Genomic DNA, 18,103 nt, shown 5'->3' with positions numbered 1-18,103 from the left:
TCCAGAATTCCTGCTTTTCCAAAGCCCTATTTCCACCCTTTTTTCTAGCGACTACTCCTTCCACATTTTTCAACGCATTTTAACCGTTCCACCGTCAAAACATTCCTCAATCAGGACAAAAAACTAAGTTAATTTTCGAACTGGAAAAATTCCCGGTTTTTCCGAAATTCCAGGAATTCCGTAATACCATTTCTCAATTCAACATGTTACTACTTCAACATTTCTCGACCGATTTGAACAATTTTAACACAAACCATTTCAACTCATTCAGACCATTGAAGTTTTTTTTACCATTTTCAAATGCACACAGACTAATCTCAGACTTTCCCTTGACAAATTCCAAAAATTCCCAGATTTCCCAGAATTCCAGGTGTACCGGAACAGTTTTCCCCATTCAAAATTAATTGGCCATTTTTCAAACTTTCACCATTTCCACATTTTTCAACCTATTCAAACCATTCCACCTTCAACATATTCCACCATCCTGGAAATTCTAACTATAATTTTTCCAAGTTCAAAACAATTTCAGGATTTTCCAGAATTCCTGCTTTTCCAAAGCCCTATTTCCACCCTTTTTTCTGGCGACTACTCCTTCCACATTTTTCAACGCATTTCAACCGTTCCACCGTCAAAACATTCCTCTTAATCAGGACAAAAAACAAAGTTAATTTTCGAACTGGAAAAATTCTCGGTTTTCCCGAAATTCCAGGAATTCCGTAATACCATTTCTCAATTCAATATGTTACTACTTCAACATTTCTCGACCGATTTGAACAATTTTAACACAAACCATTTCAACTCATTCAGACCATTGAAGTTTTTTTTTTACCATTTTCAAATGCACACAGACTAATCTCAGACTTTCCCTTGACAAATTCCAAAAATTCCCAGAATTCCAGGTGTTCCGGGACATTTTCCCCCATTCAAAATGAATTGGCCATTTTTCAAACTTTCACCATTTCCACATTTTTCAACCTATTCAAACCATTCCACCTTCAACATATTCCACCATCCTGGAAATTCTAACTATAATTTTTCCAAGTTCAAATCAATTTCAGGATTTTCCAGAAATCCTGCTTTTCCAAAGCCCTATTTCCACCCTTTTTTCTGGCGACTACTCCTTCCACATTTTTCAACGCATTTCAACCGTTCCACCGTCAAAACATTCCTCTTAATCAGGACAAAAAACAAAGTTGCTTTTCGAACTGGAAAAATTCTCGGTTTTCCCGAAATTCCAGGAATTCCGTGAAACCATTTCTCCATTCAACATGTTACTACTTCAACATTTCTCGACCGATTTGAAAAATTGTAACACCAACCATTTCAACTCATTCAGACCATTGAAGTTTTTTTTTTTACCATTTTCAAATGCACACGGACTAATCGCGGACTTTCCCTTGACAAATTCCAAAAATTCCCAGAATTCCAGGTGTTCCGGGACATTTTTCCCCATTCAAAATGAATTGGCCATTTTTCAAACTTTCACCATTTCCACATTTTTCAACCTATTTAAACCATTCCACCTTCAACATATTCCACCATCCTGGAAATTCTAACTATAATTTTTCCAAATTCAAATCAATTTCAGGATTTTCCAGAAATCCTGCTTTTCCAAAGCCCTATTTCCACCCTTTTTTTCTAGCGACTACTCCTTCCACATTTTTCAACGCATTTCAACCGTTCCACCGTCAAAACATTCCACTTAATCAGGACAAAAAACAAAGTTAATTTTCGAACTGGAAAAATTCTCGGTTTTCCCGAAATTCCAGGAATTCCGTGAAACCATTTCTCCATTCAACATGTTACTACTTCAACATTTCTCGACCGATTTGAACAATTGTAACACCAACCATTTCAACTCATTCAGACCATTGAAGTTTTTTTTTACCATTTTCAAATGCACACGGACTAATCGCGGACTTTCCCTTGACAAATTCCAAAAATTCCCAGATTTCCCAGAATTCCAGGTGTTCCGGGACATTTTTCCCCATTCAAAATGAATTGGCCATTTTTCAAACTTTCACCATTTCCACATTTTTCAACCTATTCAAACCATTCCACCTTCAACATATTCCACCATCCTGGATATTCTAACTATAATTTTTCCAAGTTCAAATCAATTTCAGGATTTTCCATAAATCCTGCTTTTCCAAAGCCCTATTTCCACCCTTTTTTCTAGCGACTACTCCTTCCACATTTTTCAACGCATTTCAACCGTTCCACCGTCAAAACATTCCTCTTAATCAGGACAAAAAACAAAGTTAATTTTCGAACTGGAAAAATTCTCGGTTTTCCCGAAATTCCAGGAATTCCGTAATACCATTTCTCAACTCAACATGTTACTACTTCAACATTTCTCGACCGATTTGAAAAATTGTTACAACAACCATTTCAACTCATTCAGACCATTGAAGTGTTTTTTTTTTTTTACCATTTTCAAATGCACACGGACTAATCGCGGACTTTCCCTTGACAAATTCCAAAAATTCCTAGATTTCCCAGAATTCCAGGTGTTCCGGGACATTTTTCCCCATTCAAAATTAATTGGCCATTTTTCAAACTTTCACCATTTCCACATTTTTCAACCTATTCAAACCATTCCACCTTCAACATATTCCACCATCCTGGAAATTCTAACTATAATTTTTCTAAGTTCAAATCAATTTCAGGATTTTCCAGAAATCCTGCTTTTCCAAAGCCCTATTTCCACCCTTTTTTCTAGCGACTACTCCTTCCACATTTTTCAACGCATTTCAACCGTTCCACCGTCAAAACATTCCACTTAATCAGGACAAAAAAACAAAGTTGTTTTTCGAACTGGAAAAAAATTCCCGGTTTTACCGAAATTCCAGGAATTCCGTTATACCATTTCTCAATTCAACATGTTACTACTTCAACATTTCTCGACCGATTTGAAAAATTGTTACAACAACCATTTCAACTCATTGACCATTGAAGTTTTTTTTTTACCATTTTCAAATGCACACGTACTAATCGCGGACTTTCCCTTGACAAATTCCAAAAATTCCCAGATTTCCCAGAATTCCAGGTGTTCCGGGACATTTTTGCCATTCAAAATGAATTGGCCATTTTTCAAACTTTCACCATTTCCACATTTTTCAACCTATTCAAACCATTCCACCTTCAACATATTCCACCATCCTGGAAATTTTAACTATAATTTTTCCAAGTTCAAATCAATTTCAGGATTTTCCAGAAATCCTGCTTTTCCAAAGCCCTATTTCCACCCTTTTTTCTAGCGACTACTCCTTCCACATTTTTCAACGCATTTCAACCGTTCCACCGTCAAAACATTCCTCTTAATCAGGACAAAAAACAAAGTTAATTTTCGAACTGGAAAAATTCTCGGTTTTCCCGAAATTCCAGGAATTCCGTGAAACCATTTCTCCATTCAACATGTTACTACTTCAACATTTCTCGACCGATTTGAACAATTTTAACACCAACCATTTCAACTCATTCAGACCATTCAAGTTTGGTTTTTTTACCATTTTCAAAAAAATTCCAGATTTTCCCGAAATTCCCAATTTTTCTGAAATTCCCATTGAAATCAATGGGACATTTTTCAAAGTTCCACAATTCCCACATTTTTCCTCTCCAATAAAAATTTTTTTTAAATGAAGCGAGATTACCCATGCTGTGCTGTAGGTGAGTTAGGGTGAGCAAACCATAAGCTCCCTCACTCCTACCTAAACGGCCTGTCGTAAACTTCCCCTGAGCCCATTGTAAACAAACATGGCGTCCATGGTGTGGGACTTCTTCATTGTTTCAGAGGAAGACATTTTGTGTGCTATGTGCACCAAATGTCCTACAAAACATGCAAGGAGGGGAAAAAAACCCATCAAGCTTCAACGCATTAAACCTTATCAGGCAATAATGCCAGCATCGCTACAATGGTGTTTTAATCACCTGTGTGTGTTATAGAATTGATTGATTGAAACTTTTATAAGTAGATTGCACAGTACAGTACATATTCCGTACAATTGAACACCCGAATACGCTTTTCAACTTGTTTAAGTCGGGGTCCACGTTAAGAATGAACAAAGGCTCCGTTGCACGAAATGTAACCAACGTCAATTACATTTAATGTTCTGTTGTTAAAAACTTTTTTTCAAACATAGAACAATGTTGCACATGAAAATACATTCATTTCCTTCCATTCAGCATCATTAACTATTTGTAGTGTGTCCACCCTTCAGTAGCATTTCATTCAGAAATTCCGTTCAAAAGGTGGGCAATACTGTTCTAACATTTTTGCAGCAGACTTCTAAAGGATCTTTGACCAGCATTTTTATCTCTTACACGTTTTAGCAGTATTTCTTAGGAAACAACAGTGCTGTCCTGACATATAGAGGAGCTTTTACTACTGGTTTTTGCAGTTTGATTGATTGATTGAGAAGTTTATTGACATCTTAAAGAATTGAATCCATGCAATGCTTTAAAAAGGCAAATGGATGGCACAAAAAGTATTTCTTTGAGAACAGCATCAATTTGCAATGCCGGAAAAAAAAAAAGGCACTTTAACAAACACACAGAGACTGACAGGCATCAATGCGGAGGTATCATAAGATTAAAGACACAATCTATTAAATAGCCAACATTTTAATAATTCATCAAATATACAATTCTCCACATTGAGTCTATTAGAGTGCTAAAACTGCCAAGAGTTAATCAATAGTCAATATACCAGTGTGAAGCTTTTTAAACATCACAAAATGCTTTTCTTTGTAAGGTAGTTAGTCCGTGTGGTTTGTTGTTTGTTTTTTTTGCTGCAATTTTAACAGTTTTTTTTAAATACACAATTAAGTGTAATTGTTGTTGTTTTTTAGCACTTTGCCTTTCTTTTCTTTTAAATGGACAACATTTTTAGTCATTTTAATTTTTCTAACAGGTGAATGAGCAGCACAGTTGCAATATAAATATTTATGAATGAATTAGTCATCTTTGTTGTGTGTAAGCACATGCTTGAAATAACTTAAGCTGCATTTAGAAGTTGATGGAAAAATTAGATCCATTAAATATGCCTACGTTTTATTATCTGATTAGTCGACTACCGTATTTTTCGGAGTATAAGTCGCTCCGGAGTATAAGTCGCACCGGCCGAAAATGCATAATAAAGAAGGGAAAAAACATATATAAGTCGCACTGGAGTATAAGTCGCATTTTTTTTGGGAAATTTATTTGATAAAACCAAACACCAAGAATAGACATTTGAAAGGCAATTTAAAATAAATAAAGAATAGTGAACAACAGGCTGAATAAGTGTACGTTATATGAGGCATAAATAACCAACTGAGAACGTGCCTGGTATGTTAATGTAACATATTATGGTAAGAGTCATTCAAATAACTATAACATATAGAACATGCTATACGTTTACCAAACAATCTGTCACTCCTAATCGCTAAATCCCATGAAATCTTATACGTCTAGTCTCTTACGTGAATGAGCTCAATAATATTTTTTGATATTTTACGGTAATGTGTTAATCATTTCACACATAAGTAGCTCCTGAGTATAAGTCGCACCCCCGGCCAAACTATGAAAAAAACTGTGACTTATAGTCCGAAAAATACGGTAATCGTTAAGATAATCGTTGACTATCAAAATCACTGTTAGGTGCAGCCATGGTTAATACTAATTAATAATAACACAGATTTGTTTTTAAATGTTTGTATACATTTTTTGAGCCTATTTTTTTCAAGAAAATCAATACTAGCAAATTATGCAAATGATGTGATGGAGTTATGGTGACCATGCTACTTAATCACACCCCCACAGCCACGGGTATCTTTACAACCCAGGGGAAACCCTGCTTTTACTCTACTTTTTTGTTTGTTTATTTATTTATTCTTTTCTTTATTTCTTTGAAAACAGCTCCTGTCATACGGAGGATGTTTTACTTGAGGTTTTTTTTTGCAGTATTTCTTTGAAAACAACACCACGCTACTGTCATATGGAACAGGAGTTTGCAATCTCTTTGACTTCGGGGCCCAACTATTCCCCTACAAAGAGGCCCGGGTCCCACTCAAACACAAACACTGAATTAGTTGTAATCTTATTATTTTTTTAATCATACTCAATAATTACATCCAACCTACAGTTTACAACCCTGTCATGGGTTTATCAATTATTAGTTAATTATTATTTATTCAACCCATAATCTTTTGGCAAGCTGATTAGAAAAATAAGTACTAACCAAATATACTGCATAAAAATAAATTGACATCCAATTATGTTGTGCTAAAATAATTCAAATAAATGTTACAGTGATGTTTCACTAAACTGTCAATAGTAGCGTCAACGCATTAGTCATAATTTTTGCGCTTAAGAAACTTCTCTGACTTGAGCTCTAGACTTCTTCTGTTTGTTTGAGATTTTCTTTGCTGCCACAAGTGGTGAAAAAGTGTAATACACCTGAGGGTGCTCACGGCCCAACGATGGTCGACCCCTACAGATGTAAAGACAATCTTCTCTTCTTTGAAGCCTTATGAGTGTCGAAGGAAAGGAGGTTGAGGCGTGCAGTACCGTCTTGGTGAGGATGAATAGTTTAAATCTTTCAAAAATGTGTTTTCTTTAGAGTGTATAAATCCACTCCATCCTATTTAAAATATTTGTTCATGATTGCTTATATATTTGCCTCCAAACCTTTTAAAAATATGCCGAAATCTGCACTGATGCAGGTAAATAAACAGTAGTCTAATGGGACTCTAGACCAGGCTTGGGCAATTATTTTGACTCAGGGGGCCAAATTTAGAGAAAAAAAAATGTTTATGGGGGCCGATATATCTATTTTTAGGAACACTAATACAAAACCTCACAATAATGTCTGATTGAATGCTAAAAACGTTTTGACAGACAACCTTAAAAAACAGAATGGAACTATAAATGTACATGAAAATAAAGATTGTGGGATTTACAATATTATCTATGAACGATAAAACACTGAATATTGACAACATATGAACGTCACACCCCCTCTCGGCCGACATATTTTACAATCAAGCGAAACGCAACACAAATGCAACAAACACAGCGAAATATAAACGCGAAGGAGAATAAATAAACCCGCCTACAACCTGATACATCACTAAGCTTGAGGACTTTGTTGTAAAAATCTCCTTCCGCGTCTGTCCCTGACACCCGCATACAGGGATGATGTTTGATAAGAAATTATCGAATCCTCTTATGGAACCGATTCCTTATCGATCCTCTTATCGAGTCCAGATAGGTTGTTGTATATGGAAAAAAACACACAATATTTGGTTTAACAAAAGCTCACTTTTATTATGTAAGAAAAAAATAAAATATAATAAATAAATAAATTTTGACTGTTACCCCCCTAAAAAAATAAAATAAAATAAATAAATATTGACTGTTGTTACTCAAAGTATATTAAGTGGGATTTTTCAGAAAAACAAATATATACAGTAACACAAAAACAACCTGTCTCTGTGATCACTATAGGTGTATAAATAATAATATTGTGTTAAATAAAATCAGTCCCTTGGGCACAAAACTGAAAATAATACAGCTCTCCAAAAAGTGCACTTCTGCTGCTATTTGACATAACTGTTTGTTATGATGCTTTGACATTTTTGCACTTTATTTCTTTATCGAAAGAAAATTCTATGGGGAGAAAAGTTGTTTGCTAATGTGGTTACAATGCTAAAAAAAATAAAAAGTTAAAGCTAAAAAAAAGAAATACACTTTATTGAGTTAAAATCTTTCTTTATAGGGGGAAAGATGTGATGTTATGAGCTAGGGAAAATAACAACTACACTACCCAGCATGCAACGGGAGTGACGAGCATGCGCGGCAGCCCCGAAAAGTGTTGTTGCATGTTGCCACCCGGCAGCTAAGAATGAGGTTATGAGCACGCTGTGAAAGTAAACGTCAAGAACTCAGCCAACACGCCTGGTCTGCATTATTTATAATTAGACAGACAACACATATACAGTGTCATTTTGTTTTGTTTACAAGGAAAGAAAAACAAAAGTTAAAAAAGGGAGATGTCATATATGTTGTATATATATGTATGTGCTGCGGTTGCTTTAAGAACGTTGCGACAGCTGCCGTAAAGGAGGTGCGTTGCTAGCCTGGTTGCTATGTTTCCGGTTGGTCGTAAAAGTGTTCGTCATGTGTTTGTACCCTGCTCAAATCTCTCAGTAAAGTTATTCATTGGATTATACCTTTTGTTTTGAACTTTATTACACCTTGGAGAGCTTTTTCCGGTCCATTGTTTTCCTGCTTTTGCTATCTGCGCCTAATGACTGAGCTACGTGACGTCATTTCTTGTGATGTCCCACGGAGCATTTCTGGTCGGGACGGGATTCGAATAAAGAACCAACTCTTTTTCTTTACTATAGTGGTCTCGATAACGGGTACCGGTTCTCAAAAAGGGATTCGAGTCCGAGGACTCGGTTCTTTTCTTATCGAACAACCGGGAAAACCGGTTTCGAGTATCATCCCTACCCGCATTTCAGGCTGGCCGCTCTGGAAACCCTCTGTGGAAACGCTCCCCACCCACACTGCTTGGTGCCTCGTCTGAGCTGCTGTAACTTAGATTACCATAGTAACTAATTAGATTACCATAGTAACTAATTAGATGACCATAGTAACTAGAATATCATGCAAAAGGGCAGATTCCAACCATTGAAATACTTTGTATAGTTCAAGACTTACGGTCATTTGAAAACATCCCTGCACATCTTAATGGCGGCTACACTTTCAATCAATCAAAGTTTATTCATATAGCCCTGAATCACAAGTGTCTCAAAGGGCTGCACAAGCCACAACGACATCCTCGGCTCACATCCCATCTTAAGAATCTAAAAAAAATGTTTGGGAATGTCCGGCGGTCCAGATCGAAAAGCTTAACGGGCCGCATGCGGCCCCCAGGCCTTAATTTGCACAGGTCTGCTGTAGACCATCGCTTAAAACCCAGAAGTGCCTCTAGATCAGTGTTTTTCAACCTTTTTTGAGCCGAGGCACATTTTTTGCGTTGAAAAAATCCGAAGGCACACCACCAGCAGAAATCATTAAAAAACGAAACTCAGTTGACAGTAAAAAGTCGTTGTCGCAATTGTTGGATATGACTTTAAACCATAACCAAGCATGCATCACTATAGCTCTTGTCTCAAAGTAGGTGTACTGTCACCACCTGTCACATCACGCCCTGACTTATTTGGAGTTTTTTGCTGTTTTCCTGTGTGTAGTGTTTTAATTCTTGTCTTGCGCTCCTATTTTGGTGGCTTTTTCTCTTTTTTTGGTATTTTCCTATAGCAGTTTCATGTCTCCCTTTGAGCGATATTTCCCGCATCTACTTTGTTCTAGCAATCAAGAATATTTCAGTTGTTTTTATCCTTCTTTGTGGGGACATTGTTGATTGTCATCATGTTCGGATGTACTTTGTGGACGCCGTCTTTGCTCCACAGTAAGTCTTTGCTGTCATCCAGCATTCTGTTTTTGTTTACTTTGTAGCCAGTTCAGTTTTAGATTCGTTCTGCATAGCCTTCCCTAAGCTTCAATGTCTTTTCTTAGGGGCACTCACCTTTTGTTTATTTTTAGTTTAAGCATTAGACACCTTTTTACCTGCACACTGCCTCCCGCTGTTTCTGACATCTACAAAGCAATTAGCTATCAGCTGCCACTGATATGGAAGAGTATTACACGGTTACTCTGCTGAGCTCTAAATAGCACCGACACTCAACAACAACACATCATTTGCAGACTATAATTACTGGTTTGCAAAAAATAATTTTAACCCAAATAGGTGAAATTAGATAATCTTCCACGGCACACCAGACTGTATCTCATCTTGGTTGAAAAACACTGCTGTAGATCAGGTTATTGCAACCCAGAAATACCACTTATCCTCACAAGGGTCACGGGTGTGCTGGAGCCTATCCCAGCAGGTGTGTTCAGTGGATTATATCTGGGGGGAATTTTTTTTTTTAATCAATTACAAATACAAACAAAGTGGACTTTAGTGAAAAATTAGAATGCGCTCCCTAAGGGTATACGAGGTTCTCTCCTGACTCCTTTGACTTCTCAGTAAGACAGCACAGGTGGAATATAAGAGATAACATGTTAAAATGAGATGATTAAAATAAAGGAAATAAAAGAGACAAAGGGAAGCTTAATACTGCTGAGCAAGGACGTTACAATTAAAACATTTGCTGTTCTGCAAGTTTCAATGACAGTCAGCCCCGTGAGAACCTTGTTGTGTTTCTTAAGAAAACTCAAAAGTTCACATCAATATTTTACCGAACTTTCTGTGAAACCTTCCACTGACCGCTCCCACTAATGCCATGTCATGTTGCGATGGAACAAAAACAAAGAAAAAAAATATGATCAAATGAAAACACTCACACAAAAGCAAATACTGACACACACGCACATTTTGAGATTTGAACCAATACCAAGTAGTAAGGATGGGGAATCGAAAACCGGTTCTTGTTCAGAACCGGTTCCTAGAGTATCAAGTCCTTGGAATCGCTTGCCAATTTGTCAACCGATTCCGTTAACGTTTTTTTCCGGGTGAGGATGACGTCATCACGCAACGTGCTAAGTGACGTCAGACAGCATTTAGAAGTTGATGGAAAAATTAGAGCCATTAGTTATGCCTATGCTTTATTATCTGATTAGTCTACTAATCGTTAATATAATCGTTGACTATCAAAATAATCGTTAGGTGCAGCCCTAGTTAATACTAATTAATAATAACACAGATTAGTTTTTTATTGTTTTTATACATTTTTTGAGCCTATCTTTTTAAAAAGAAAGTCATATCAGCATAGCAAATTATGCAAATGATGATGGCGTTATGGTACTTAATCACACCCCCACTGACATCTTTACAACCCTGCTTTTACTCTACTTTGTTGTTTGTTTAGTTATTTCTTCTTTTATTTATTTCTTTGAAAATAGCAGTGCGCTCCTGTCGTACAGTGGATCTTTGACTTGAGTTTTTTTACAGTATTTATTTGAAAATAGCAGTGTACTCCTCTTATATAAGATATTTTACTAGTGTTTTGGTTTTTTTGCAGTATTTCTTTGAAAATAGCAGTGCACTCCTCTCATATAGAGGATATTTTACTAGTGTTGTTTTTTTTTGCAGTATTTCTTTGAAAATAGCAGTGCACTCCCCTCATATAGAGGATATTTTACTAGTGTTGTTTTTTTTTGCAGTATTTCTTTGAAAATAGCAGTGCACTCCCCTCATATAGAGGATCTTTTACTAGGTTTTTTTGCAGTATTTCTTTGAAAATAGCAGTGTACTTCTCTCATATAAAGGATCTTTTACAAGTGTTTTTTTGCAGTATTTCTTTGAAAATAGCAGTGCACTCCTCTCATATAGAGGATATTTTACTATTGTGTTTTTTTCTGCAGTATTTCTTTGAAAATAGCAGTGCACTCCTCTCATATAGAGGATATTTTACTAGTGTTTATTTTTGCAGTATTTCTTTGAAAATAGCAGTGCACTCCTCTCATATAGAGGATATTTTACTAGTGTTGTTTTTTTTTGCAGTATTTCTTTGAAAATAGCAGTGCACTCCCCTCATATAGAGGATCTTTAATAGTGTTGTTTTTTTTTGCAGTATTTCTTTGAAAATAGCAGTGCACTCCTCTCATATAGAGGATATTTTACTAGTGTTGTTTTTTTTTGCAGTATTTCTTTGAAATTAGCAGTGCACTCCTCTCATATAGAGGATCTTTTACTAGTTTTTTTTGCAGTATTTCTTTGAAAATAGCAGTGTACTTCTCTCATATAAAGGATCTTTTACAAGTGTTTTTTTGCAGTATTTCTTTGAAAATAGCAGTGCACTCCTCTCATATAGAGGATATTTTACTATTGTGTTTTTTTCTGCAGTATTTCTTTGAAAATAGCAGTGCACTCCTCTCATATAGAGGATATTTTACTAGTGTTTATTTTTGCAGTATTTCTTTGAAAATAGCGGTGCACTCCTCTCATATAGAGGATATTTTACTAGTGTTTATTTTTGCAGTATTTCTTTGAAAATAGCAGTGCACTCCTCTCATATAGAGGATGTTTTACTAGGGTACACAGAACATCAATTTCCACACTGGACCTGGACATCTTATATGTAATAGAAATGTGTAGGGGGGGTGTATGGTGTGTGGTCATTAAATATGTACTCTGATATATGTTCTTCACAGAAAATGAGCCAAAGCCAGTGAGTCTCAGTTTGAAAAATTAATTAATTGTATTATTTTTCTTTTAATAAAAAATGAAAAACGGGTCCCACAGACCCGAACACCACACAAGGGTTAAATGGCGACTTGATGTCCAATGGTGACCGTCCTGGAACCAGCACGGAAAACAATTTTAGGCAAGTCGTATGTGTTTGGAAAAGTTTAAAAAAAGAGGAGCCGTCATTCACGGCGTTGGTGCGGCATGGCGAGGCTGCTCAGACAAAGCTGCCGCTTCAAGGATTTTATCGGCGAAGGGGGGAGTTCTACCTTAGCAAGTTTTTAACTGTGATAAGACCGGACCTTTTGGGGAAAAAGACACCAAAGGGAACCTTTGTTACATCGAAAGAGAACGCAATAACGAGACACAAGCCGATGGAGGACCGCCTCCCATTGCTAGCTTGTGCTAACGCTAGCGGTGACGGGAAGGTGATGCTATGCTCGCCTACCACTCCCAGACGCTTCAACAAATGCCACAAGTATTCAAGGACACAAGGTGTAAGGATTTTCCTTTGTTGTTTTACTGTAGCAACATGTTTGGTAACATTTTGGAGAACACCAAAGGGACTTTTGCGTGTGTGTGTGTGTGTGTGTGTGTGTGTGTGTGTGTGTGTGTGTGTGTGTGTGTGTGTGTGTGTGTGTGTCTGTGTTGACAGTTAAGCTTGCTGTTGTTGTTGTGTTCGGATACAAAATAAATTGTTGAGCCATTACCCGCTGGTTATGTTGGTTTGATACATAGCAGTGTTTCCCACACATTCATTTATTTGTGGCGGCCCGCCACGAAAGAATTACGTCCGCCACAAATAAAAATAAACTTTTTTTTTTTTTGTCCTGTCCAGCTTCTCAGGCAAATCATATAGTTGATGTAGATGCCCATATAGGCTGTTCAGATTTACTTTACAAAAGAGAAGTGTAGGATGCTTCTCTTGTTGCCTTATTTGTATTTGACCACTACTGTTTTCTGTTTATTTGTTACTGACTGTGGCAGGACACCTCTGCCTCTGTTTCACTTTATGTTGCTGGTAAATAATATGGTTGTAGTAGTAGGCTAAAGTTAAATTATTTAGTATGCACTAATTGAAGGGGCAGAGCTTTAAGAGACATTTTAGCTTTTATATTTTATAAGATATATTTTTTGTAAAAACCACAATTAATAAACATATTTCAGTGAATAACTTATTGTTCAAATCTGTATATAAATATGTACATAAAGTGTTGTAATTATATTGTAAAATGGATGGATGGATGGACGTTTAAAACAAAACTGTTATTAATTAGTAAGTATACATTTTTTGAGCCTTTTTAGAGAAAATCATATCATTGTAGTAAATTATGCAAATTACTCGATGATGTCATGTGACCACGCCCATAGCCACGCCCATAGCCACGCTCCCACCGCCACAGGTATCTTGGCAGTTTATGGGAAACACTGCATATACAGTACAGATCTCCGATAATGGCTTTTTTGCCGATATCCGATATTCCGATATTGTCCAACTCTTAATTACCGATTCCGATATCAACCGATACAGATATACATTCGTGGAATTAACACATTATTATGCCTAATTTTGTTGTGATGCCCCGCTGGATGCATTAAACAATGTAACAAGGTTTTCCAAAATAAATCAATCAAGTTATGGAAAAAAATGCCAACATGGCACTGCCATATTTATTATTGAAGTCACAAAGTGCATTATTTTTTTTAACATGCCTCAAAACAGCAGCTTGGAACTTGGGACATGCTCTCCCTGAGAGAGCATGAGGAGGTTGAGGTGGGAGTGGGGGGGTAGGGGGTAGCGGGGGGTGTATATTGTAGCGTCCCGGAAGAGTTAGCGCTGCAAGGGGTTCTGGGTATTTGTTCTTTTGTGTTTATGTTGTGTTACGGTGCGGATGTTCTATTGAAATGTGTTTGTCATTCTTGTTTGGTGTGGGTTCACAGTGTGCCGCATATTTGTAACAGTGTTAAAGTTGTTTATACCGGCACCCTCAGTGTGACCTGTATGGCTGTTGACCAAGTAGGCACAACGTAGCAGTCAATTTTTATGAAATGTGGATTTTTTTTTAAACCAGCCACTTGACTGAAATCTATATCTGCATGCTAACACAAAAAGTAGACTTTAAATTTGACAGTATAACTAAAATAGTAAAAAAAAAAAAAAAAAAAAGATTAATTACTTTGTTGAATTCCTGTCGATATCGATAATTATTGATATTTTTGATTACCCATTGAAAGTAAAGATCAGAAGAAATTATAATAAATGTAAACATTTTTATATCAAATGAAACCTTCTGATTTAAATCCTCTCAGATATCATGGAAGAAAGAAAAGGAAATGTCAACACAAGCATGGAAATCAACTCAACTCAATTTTGCTTGAGAAAATTGTCCCATAAAGCCAAGCAGAAGACATGTTATGTTATGATATTGTTAAGTCCAATGTGATCCACAGCAAAAGTGGAGTCATGGTGCAGACGTCTTGCAGGGCACACATTGAACAACAATTCTTCTCAACAAAAGACGAGAAATATAATCTTAGAGAAAAATGTAATTTAAAACATTTGTACGCACGTACAACACTTAAGACCTTCAGTATATCAGTATGTGGAATTAAATGATGGAATGGATTAAGCAAAGAAATCAAATAATGTACTAATATGATCCACTTCAAGAAACTATTCAAACTTAAATTGTTTACAAAGTACAAAGAAGAACCATGATAAACATTCTGAATTTATCTCATCCATCCATTCATTTTCTAGATAATCTTACTCATCTCACCATGTGAAATATAACTCACTTACTGCACCGAGTATTATTTATTTATTTTTATTGTGATTACTTATGAAGTATATTGTGAATAAATTGAGAACAGGAAGTGAACAAAAGTTTTAGCAACTGCTATGTGAAGGAAAAGTGGTAGGATTAAATAAGCTCTGCTTCTTCCTACTCCCTTTCGAACATGTTGAATAGAGAAACTGGAAATGGGTTTGTCTCTGTGCGACATATAAAATGACTATATCGTGATATTCGAGTATACGTTCTCACGCGGTTGCTTTTAGCTGCGGGCATTACACTACAGGCGCTTCTCACTCTTTCTTGTCTCTCCTTCTCACAGAGACGTAAAACAAGCGCACCTTCTTACATACGTCACATACGTATACGCCCTCGCGGAGCAGAGAGGTAGCGGCATGGGTAACGTTAGCTGCGGTGCGAGTGGTAATACGAGAGAAAGAAGGTGCGAATCTGGTAACAAAATGAAGGAAGAATTAAATCCCAAGAAAAACAGCAGGGGGTCCATCGTCTGGCGGTGGTTTGGCTTCAAGCGGGAAGATGTTGAACAGACAACCGTAATTTGTCAAGTGTGGGGCAAAAGCGTTGCTACAAAAAGTAGCATTACTGCTAATATGTAGCATCATTTGAAAAGTCACCCGCTAGAGAATGAAGAGTGCTTGAAACTCCGCATGTCAACATCTCCGTTCGGTGCCACACCAACAAAATGCAGAGGCAACCATTTCTACATCAACACCGTATGAAACAAATAGTCAACAACAGAAGGAGATAACGTCCGCAGGAACCTACCACATAGCGAAGGACATACATTATTTGATTTCCTATTATGCAGCTCATTTTTATTTGACAGTTATTGAAACATCTTGCGTGACATCATGCACAAAAGCGCACTTTATTTGTTTTAAACTATTGCAGTGGCGTTCTGTACAAAAAGTGCACTTTAATTTAGTGTTGTTTTGATATGTCATCTTAGTGACATCATGCACAAAAGTGCACTCATAGCTTGTTTTAAAATGTCTCTGACAATCTTGCACTTTCTGTTTTGAAATGACATGAATGTTTGTGCCACTGCTTAATAACTGTTTAATCAACACACTTTTGGTCAATTGACTTATTTGTGATTTCCCTCTCTGCATGAAAGTTTAAAATGAGCATATATTAATGCAGTATGAACAAGAATGTTTTAATGTAGACACATAGAATCAACATACTGCTGTGATTATATGCATCAAGTGTTCATTCAAGGCTAAGGCAAAATATCGAGATATATATCGTGTATCGTGACATGGCCTAAAAATATCGAGATATTAAAAAAAGGCCATGTTGCCCAGCCCTACCTTGAAGGTAGAAAAGCGCTATACAAGTATAACCCATAACCCATGCATGCATGTGTTATGTATCATGTTGTATTAATGATTGTTTAACGTGGACTTAAACAAGTTGAAAAACTTATTCGGGTGTTACCATTTAGTAAAACAACTTGCACTGAGCCTGGTCTATAAAATCCGCTACACCTCCCTGATACCGAAGTACATGTCAAACTACTTCCATAACGTAAATGACCGCCATAACCACAACACCAGGGGGAGCTCCACTAACCACGTTAAACCCAGATTCTGATCTAACAAAGGTCTTAACTCATTCTCCTTCTATGCCACATCAATATGGAATGCACTCCCAACAGGTGTAAAAGAAAGTGCATCTCTATCCTCCTTCAAAACCACACTAAAAGAACACCTCCAGGCAGCTACAACCCTTAACTAACACCCTCCCCCCACCACATCCCACCTCCCCGGATTGTAAATAATCAAATGTAAATACTCGTTCTTATGTTTTCTGATCTCTCTCTCTATGTCCACTACTTGCTGTACATGTCCTACCAAGTCAGACCTACACTGATTCAATGTCCATTTCTCTGATGATGCAATTGTTGATGACTGAAGTGCTGATATCAACCAAACCCTCCTCATCCCACCCCCCGGATTGTAAATAATGTAAATAATTCAATTTTTATACTCATGATTAACTTGTGTGATGACTGTATTATGATGATAGTATATATTTGTACCATTGATTGAAACTTTTATTAGTAGATTGCACAGTGAAGTACATATTCCGTACAATTGACCACTAAATGGTAACACCCCAATAAGTTTTTCAACTTGTTTAAGTCGGGGTCCACTTAATCAATTCATGGTACAAATATATACTATCATCATAATGCAGTCATCACACAAGATAATCATCAGAGTATATACATTGAATTATTTTCATTATTTACAATCCGGGGTGTGGGATGAGGAGGGTTTGGTTGATATCAGCACTTCAGTCATCAACAATTGCGTCCTCTGAGAAATGGACATTGAAACAGTGTAGGTCTGACTTGGTAGGATATGTACAGCGAGCAGTGAACATAGTGAGTTCAGAACGCATAAGAACAGGTATATACATTTGATTATTTACATTTGGTTATTTACAATCCGGGGAGGTGGGATGTTTGAGTTTGAGTTTATTTCGAACATGCATGCATACAACATGATACATCACAATTTCCAGTTTCTCTTTTCAACATGTTCGAAAAGGAGTAGGAAGAAGCAGAGCTTATTTAATCCTACCCCTTTTTTTTTACATAACAGTTGCTAAAACTTTTTGTTCACTTCCTGTTCACAATAAACTCCATAAGTAATCACAATAAAAATAAATAAATAAATAATAGTAATAATTTAATAATAATAATTGGTGAAGTAAGTCATATTTCATATGATGAGATAAGTAAGATTACTTTAAGAATGAATGAATGGATGGATGAAATAAATTGAGAATGTTTATCATGGTTCTTCTTCTTTATACTTTGTAAACACTTTATAAGTTTGAAGAGTTTCTTGAAGTGGATCATATTAATACATTGTTTGATTGCTTTGCTTAATCCGTTGCATCATTTAATTCCACATACTGATATACTTAAGGTCTTAAGTGTTGTACGTGCATACAAATGTTTTAAATTACGTTTTTCTCTAAGATTATATTCCTCCTCTTTTTTTGAGAAGAATTGTTGTATATTCTTGGGTAGCAG

At 36.4% G+C, this 18,103-nt stretch overlaps 1 protein-coding gene across 2 annotated transcripts in view; it reads right to left on the bottom strand.

Annotated features, from left to right (window-relative positions):
* sos2 (son of sevenless homolog 2 (Drosophila)) overlaps nucleotides 1-18,103 on the bottom strand; it is an 83,868-nt gene that overhangs the window by 64,087 nt on the left and 1,678 nt on the right. The window lies entirely within an intron of this gene.

This window comes from Entelurus aequoreus, linkage group LG03, assembly GCF_033978785.1.
Source record: "Entelurus aequoreus isolate RoL-2023_Sb linkage group LG03, RoL_Eaeq_v1.1, whole genome shotgun sequence".
In the NCBI taxonomy this organism is placed as follows: Eukaryota; Metazoa; Chordata; class Actinopteri; order Syngnathiformes; family Syngnathidae; genus Entelurus; species Entelurus aequoreus.
This window is presented reverse-complemented; position numbering and strand designations above follow the sequence as displayed.